At 40.1% G+C, this 7,959-nt stretch overlaps 1 long non-coding RNA gene across 2 annotated transcripts; it reads left to right on the forward strand.

Moving 5' to 3' along the window:
• The first annotated feature begins 718 nt into the window (after positions 1–718).
• On the forward strand, positions 719–5,977 carry LOC131963124 (uncharacterized). 2 transcript variants are annotated; one of them, XR_009390007.1, is made up of 3 exons: positions 719–828; positions 2,322–2,443; positions 5,927–5,977. It is a non-coding gene; the product is annotated as an uncharacterized LOC131963124 (long non-coding RNA). The 2 variants fall into 2 exon arrangements; XR_009390008.1 differs by having other exon boundaries at positions 728–859.
• Positions 5,978–7,959: the final 1,982 nt, after the last annotated feature.

Here is a 7,959-nt window from a genome sequence, read left to right on the forward strand (position 1 = left end):
TCAACTAAAGGTTCATTTGTTTGGACAAATATAATGATAACAACAAAAATAGCTGATAAGAGTTTATTTTAAGAGCTGATATCTAGACATTTAACATGGTTTTATTGATAAAAACTCAAATCATTATCAAGAAAACCATGGAAATGGCTCTTAAATTAAACTCTTATGGGCTCTTATAGTCCCGTGGTGCTTTGAGACGCTATGATGTCATCCTTTCGCTTATATCAGCAAACCTGGAAACTGATTTATTACATGGGTAAATATTATGCAAAGTTTTAAAATGAACCTCTCTGATCTTATTTAGAGACAGAATTGCTCTTCGCCACTTTATTTCGTTTAATTGTGGATCCCAAAAGAACTTTCCTCTGGGGGAAATCTGATTTTGCCTCTGTAAAATAGTTCTGATATGCTTGTTTGTGCATTTTTCTCCATTATATCGATCCCACACATTTTTAGAGAAGGCATATGAACAGTAACATTCTGATAATTGACGTGACATTTTGTGAACTTCAGTAGTTTGTTGCAGCAGCTGATTCTTGTCTCTCTGCAGCTCTTCTCCAGCAGGCGGCGCCACTCTGAGTCTCAGAGACCAGAAGATCCTGATCCGGATCATCATGAAGCTGCTTTGAGACGCTAACCCAAACAAACAGGACTCCTGTTTGTTTGTTTGTTTACTAGTAAACAAGCAGCCGAGCGGTTGATGATGACTCAGAGGTGGAGGTGAAGGTGTTCCTGTGGTTCTGGTGGACCTTCAGGGACTCTGATCAGGACTCTAACAGCAGGTTTTGGGGCAGATTGTCTCTTTAACAGCAGCTGAAGGAGACTCAGGTGAGCTCCGTCATTAGAAACTGGATCACAGGTAAAAGGTGTTTGTGTTGCTGTTAGCTGACTCTTTAATATCTCTGTCACATTAATAACTCATCATGTTGCTGCTGCTGCTAGTTTGAGCAGCTTTCAGCTGTTTTCTGTCTCTCCACGTGCTTTTTACAGCGCGACATTGTTTCAATGTTTACAGCAAAAAAACTCCTCGAGAGAGTAAAAACACTTTGATGCAGTAAAGTTTTTGGTGTTTGCATCAAGATTTTCCATCCAGCAGAAATGTGTTGATGCAAAGAGGAGCTTTGTGGGACGTTTTGACATAATCAGCATAGAAATGATTGAGTTGTTGTCAGTCTGAAGACATTCCCTGCTGCTGTTTGAGACACGCCTCTCCATCTGAAATCACTCTGAAACTGGTCTGTTTGGTCATTTTGTGTCTTTTTTTGTCTTTTTTTGGCAATCTTTACGTCTATTTTGGTCACTTTGTGTCTTTTTTGGTCATTTTGTGTATTTTTTGTTGTTGTTTTTAATGTCCATATCAGAACTTATTCACTAAAAGAGTTTCTGTCTCCTGTTTGGAGCAAAAAAACTCCTCAAGAGAGAGTAAAAACACTTTTATGCAGTAAAGTTTTTGGTGTTTGCATCAAGATTTTCCATCCAGCAGAAATGTGTTGATGCAAAGAGGAGCTTTGTGGGACGTTTTGACATAATCAGCATATAAATGAAGAGTTATTGTGAGTCACAGCAGCAGACTGGATCAGTCTGAAGACATTCCCTGAGACACGCCTCTCAATCTGAAACTTTTCTTGGTCATTTTGTGTCTTTTTTGGGACCATTTTTACGTCTATTTTGGACAATTTTACGTCTATTTTGGTCATTTTACATCTTTTTTGGTCATTTTGTGTATTTTTTGTTGTTGTTTTTAATGTCCACATCAGAACTTATAAAATTTCTTGTTCATTTTAATGTCTGGTTCAACTAAAGGTTCATTTGTTTGGACAAATATAATGATAACAACAAAAATAGCTGATAATGGTTTATTTTAAGAGCTGATATCTAGACATTTAACATGTTTTATTGATAAAAACTCAAATCATTATCAAGAAAACCATGGAAATGGCTAGATATCAGCTCTTAAATTAAACTCTTATGGGCTATTTTTGTTGTTATCATCATATTTGTCTAAACAAAAGAAAACAAGGGTGGTCTGATCATTTTTCCATGACTGTATGTATACAATCCTGTGATCAGAGACATTTCGCTTATATCAGCAAACCTGGAAACTGATTTATTACATGGGTAAATATTATGCAAAGTTTTAAAATGAACCTCTCTGATCTTATTTAGAGACAGAATTGCTCTTCGCCACTTTATTTCGTTCAATTGTGGATCCCAAAAGAACTTTCCTAACATTTAGATCATTCTTAACATTTAGATAATTGACGTGACATTTTGTGAACTTCAGTAGTTTGTTGCAGCAGCTGATTCTTGTCTCTCTGCAGCTCTTCTCCAGCAGGCGGCGCCACTCTGAGTCTCAGAGACCAGAAGATCCTGATCCGGATCATCATGAAGCTGCTTTGAGACGCTGTGATGTCATCAGTCCTCCATCTTGGACTGGAACAAGGTAAGCAGTGCACACGCTCAGCTGCTGAGCAACACACCTCACAACATGTCAGCAACATCTTTAAATGTGCTGCAAAGCTCCTGCAGGACTAAAGTGAGTAGAATCTGGAGGTCAAAGGTCACTGTGACGCTCCACATGTGTTAGTTCCCTTCAGGAAGACTTTGTAGAGCAGCTGCTGGTCACCTCACTCACTAAATGAGGCTCGTTGGGAGGAAAAGTGTCGTTTAACACACAATCTGAAGTCTTTTATTCTGTTTATTGTGTAAAAAGTCTCCACAAAGTTTATTTGTCTGTGAAATTTGAGGTAATTAAGAAAAAAGACGTTAATGTCTTTGATTTATGTTGTAATCACAAAGTTGGCTTTGTAAATAATGATTTTAGGCTTTTCTTGTGTTTTTTTGCTGTTTTTAATTTTTAATAACTTTTTTTTTTTTTTTTTTTTTACAAGTCCTCCTCTCTGGGTAACAACATATAGAAGTTCCGATATTAACTTAGTGTGAAAGAGATGGCACAGAGGGAGTATAAAGGGTTGGAGTGCCAGAGGTCAGTGGTTCAAGACCTGGTACTGCTTTAAGTCAGAATTTTGCCCAAAGTGGGCGTGGTTATGCAAATTATGGGCGTGGTTATGCTAATTAGGGGGTGTGGCTTTTGCAAAAAAATAGTATGAGGTCGTGTATTCCTCCTCCTTCCTTCCTCTCTGTCCTCCTCTCCTCTCCTCCCTTGATCCTCCTCCAGTGTGTCTCCTTGTTTCCTTTGTTTGAGTCCTTTTGAGTTTCCGTTGGTTAGTCCTTTGAGATCCAGTGGGGTTTGAACCGATGTTCTCCGTGGTGTGAGGTCCATGTGTTATCCATTGAGCTGTGGCTCCGAGGGTTATAATTGTCGTTTACTCCTATTAGTGCTTAATTTCAGAGGACAAACTGATAAATAATAGTTTCAGGAGGGGATTGAACTCACAACCTTCTGCTTCCTGCAGCAGAGTTTATCCTCTATGCTACAGCAGAGATACAGAGACAGGTGGCGTGTGTTCTGATGAATGCACCAGAAGGTATAGAAGCACACAAACAGAAAAAGAGTTTCAGCGGGTCTTGAACCAAGAACCTTTTGGTTGCAAACCCAATGATATTACCACTAGACCACAGTGGAGATGAAGACAGCAGGTGGAATGTGTAAACTAGTCTGTCAGCAGGAAGTAGTGAAGTCGAAAAAACAAAGTTTCAGGCTGGATTTGAACCCAAAACTTTAGAGACCATGTGTCAGCAACATTTCCCCTTCACCACAATGGACAAAAGCTCTTAAAGTGAAATTGTGTTTTGTAGTGAGACGTAATCAGAAAGGTTAAAAAAAAAAAGTTTGACATCTTGCCTCAAAAACATGTTGCTGCAATCCACAAGTTTTCACAAGTCACAGATAGTTTCCTTCCAGTTTATATCCATTAAAAAAAAAATGAAAACAGAACCGAGGAGACTGGATTCAAACCAAGAACCTGCAGGTCCAGGACCCTTGACATTTTCCACTACACCAGAGGAACAACGGAAGAGATATTCTTCTTGAACTGATGAATGCACCAGGAGGTTTTGAAGCAATCAAACAAAAAATGATTTTCAGCTGGGATATGATCCAAGAACCTCTGGGTTGGGAATTCAATGACATTTCCACTATACCACTGTCGAACAATGCATTTTGTGTAGGTGACACTCTTAATTGCACTGTGAGCTATTGAAGCAAACAAACAGAAAAAGAGTTTCAGATGGGACTTGAACCAAGAACCTTTGGGTTGCAAACCCAACAATATTACCACTAGACCACAGTAGAGATGCAGGTGGCAGGTGGAATTTGAAAAGTAGTCTGTCAGCAAGAAGTAGTGAAGTCGAGAAAAGAAAGTTTCAGGCTGGATTTGAACCCAAAACTTTAGACACCCTGTGTCAGCAACATTTCCCCTTCACCACAATGGACAAAAGCTGCTGGGGTGAAATTGTTTTTTGTAGTGAGACGTAATCAGAAAGGTTAAAAAATATGTTTGACATCTTTCCTCAAAAACATGTTGCTGCAATCCACAAGTTTTCACAAGTCACAGATAGTTTCCTTCCAGTTTATATCCATTAAAAAAAAAATGAAAACAGAACCGAGGAGACTGGATTCAAACCAAGAACCTACAGGTCCAGGACCCTTGACATGTCCACTACACCAGAGGAACAACAGAAGAGATATTCTTCTTGAACTGATGAATGCACCAGGAGGTTTTGAAGCAATCAAACAAAAAATGATGTTCAGCTGGGATATGATCCAAGAACCTCCAGGTTGGGAATCCAATGACATTTCCACTATACCACTGTGGAACAGTGCTTTTTGTCTCGGTGACACTCTTAATTGCACTGGGAGGTATTGAAGCAAACAAACAGAAAAAGAGTTTCAGGTGGGATTGGAACCAATGTTCTTCAGGTTGAGCACTCATGATTATACCACTACACCACAGCAGAGATGCAGGTGACAGGTGGAAAGTGAATCATATAGTTTCAGCAGTAATTATTGGAGTAGATGGGTAGAAAAGGAGGTTTCACGCTGGATTTGAACACACAACCTTCAAGTGCAGGATCCTTGACATGTCCACTATACCAGAGGAACACAGGAAGGAAACTGAGCTGTTCCTAACTTGATGTCATGAATGCAGCAGGAAGTCTCAAGAGGACAAACTGAAAAGAAAAGAAATTATGCTGGATTTGAACCCAGAACCTGCTGCATTATGGACTGGTACTTTTCCACTACACCACAGAGGAGACACTGGATTCCATTTTTTTTTTTGACACAGAATCATGCAGTTAGAAATATGAAACATTTGGTTGTTTGATTGAAAACGTTCACAAGTTTGTGTCACAGTTTTTCTCCAGTTTATATCCATCAGAGAAATATATATATATAGTTTATTCTGATATATATATATATATATATATATATATATATATATATATATATATATATATATGTGTGTGTGTGTGTGTGCCTGACAGCCTCAATTTCTCATTAAAAAGACATTTTAGAATAGATGATCTTTGTATTTGTAGTTTTTTAAAAGATCTTTGAAAAAAAAAATCACAAATCAAAGATCCTTAATTCTAAGATGTCGTTTTCATGAGAAATTGGCGAAAAAGACGTACAGAATAGGGGATCTTTGATTTGTGACTTTTTTCAAAGATCTTTGATAATATAAAAAACTACAAATACAAAGATTGTCTATTCTAAGATGTCGTTTTAATGGGAAATTGAGGCTGTCAGGCACATATACATACACACACACACACACACACACACACACACATATATATATATATATATATATATATATATATATATCAACATTTAAATTTATTTCCGATATTTCAACTTAATCCTCAGTATGTATCCTGGACATGACTAAATGAGTGCTGATAATAACTTTATCCTGGACATGACTAATGATGAATGACTTGTCCCCTTGTGTCCCTGCAGGCGAGTACGACGCCCTGCCCGAGCAGGCCTTCTCCATGGTGGGCCCCATGGAGGAGGTGATCCAGAAGGCCTTCTCCATGGTGGGCCCCATGGAGGAGGTGATCCAGAAGGCCTTCTCCATGGTGGGCCCCATGGAGGAGGTGATCCAGCAGGCCTTCTCCATGGTGGGCCCCATGGAGGAGGTGATCCAGCAGGCCTTCTCCATGGTGGGCCCCATGGAGGAGGTGATCCAGAAGGCCTTCTCCATGGTGGGCCCCATGGAGGAGGTGATCCAGCAGGCCTTCTCCATGGTGGGCCCCATGGAGGAGGTGATCCAGCAGGCCTTCTCCATGGTGGGCCCCATGGAGGAGGTGATCCAGAAGGCCTTCTCCATGGTGGGCCCCATGGAGGAGGTGATCCAGAAGGCCTTCTACATGGTGGGCCCCATGGAGGAGGTGATCCAGAAGGCCTTCTCCATGGTGGGCCCCATGGAGGAGGTGATCCAGAAGGCCTTCTCCATGGTGGGCCCCATCGAGGAGGTGATCCAGAAGGCCTTCTCCATGGTGGGCCCCATGGAGGAGGTGATCCAGAAGGCCTTCTCCATGGTGGGCCCCATGGAGGAGGTGATCCAGCAGGCCTTCTCCATGGTGGGCCCCATGGAGGAGGTGATCCAGAAGGCCTTCTCCATGGTGGGCCCCATGGAGGAGGTGATCCAGAAGGCCTTCTCCATGGTGGGCCCCATGGAGGAGGTGATCCAGAAGGCCTTCTCCATGGTGGGCCCCATGGAGGAGGTGATCCAGAAGGCCTTCTCCATGGTGGGCCCCATGGAGGAGGTGATCCAGAAGGCCGAGAAGCTGGCAGAGGAGCACTCATAAACATCTGAACAGTCTGGTGTTGTTGTTGGAGAAAAGAGAAGAAGAAAAGAAAAGAAGCACTTGGTTTGTAAAACATGTCAAAATACAAAATGTACCTGTCTCGTCATCCTGAAAAGAAAAGTTCTATTTAATGTTTCCAATGAGAGATGGAATAAAAACGCTGTCTTTACACAAAACGGCTGGTCAGCTGTATATTTCCTTTCTATGCTTCAGTAGTTTGTTTCCTCTTCCTCTCTGACCATGAAGGCAGTCTGAGCTTTATCAACTGTGTTGCAGCTTGTCAAGTACTGAAATAAAACAGGAGACAAACCACGAGCAGTGTTTGTTTCAGCTTGGTTCTCCACATTACTCACTGAAAACTAATGAAGGAATAGGAATGGGGAAGGTCCAGTTTGGTCACTTCATTAATGGAAAACTGAATAAAAGAGCGTCTGCCAAAATAGAGTTCAAAGACTGAAAGAGCACTTTTAAAAACTATTTTCACCTCAATCCACCATAACAAGTCAATTTTGAGTTATGAAAGTTCTGAAAAGCACAAATTTGGAAATCTTTGTACCTGAAACTGTTTATCATTCAGCTTTTTAAAAAAAGATGCAGGTATTTACACTGAATATTTATCACATTTGTGTTGAAAGTCATGCACAAATGTCAGAATATTTATGTAAAGATAATAAACATGTTTACCAATTAAGTTAATTTGTTTATAAATTATTGTACTGTGCTGACACAAAATCCCCCCTAAAAAACACAAAATAACCAAAAACTGTTAAAAAAAAAAAAAAAAAAATCCCAAAAAGGGCACATGAGCAAAAAAGAGATGACCCAAAAAAATCACAAAATGACCAAAAAGACAACAAACCCAAAAAGAGTCAAAATGATTTTTAAAAAAGACATGAAATGAACAAGAAACTGAAGAAAACAATGGTCTAGTCATTGTTTCCATGTCTGTATATATTCAGGGTTACATGAAATAACATGAGCTATATGAGCTATATTAACTTTATGAATATGAACTTTCCCAGAGAAGTGCATGGTCAGCAGCTGGAGCTTTTCTCCTCATGAGAATGAATGGAGGCTGTGTGAGGTTAACTCTGCAGTAAAACAACCAGACATGACTACAGGTTGGAAACAAACAGAGCACAAAGACTCTCTGCATCAACACATTTCTCCTGGATGGAA

The sequence above is a fragment of the Centropristis striata genome, chromosome 24, assembly GCF_030273125.1.
Source record: "Centropristis striata isolate RG_2023a ecotype Rhode Island chromosome 24, C.striata_1.0, whole genome shotgun sequence".
Classification (NCBI taxonomy): domain Eukaryota; kingdom Metazoa; phylum Chordata; class Actinopteri; order Perciformes; family Serranidae; genus Centropristis; species Centropristis striata.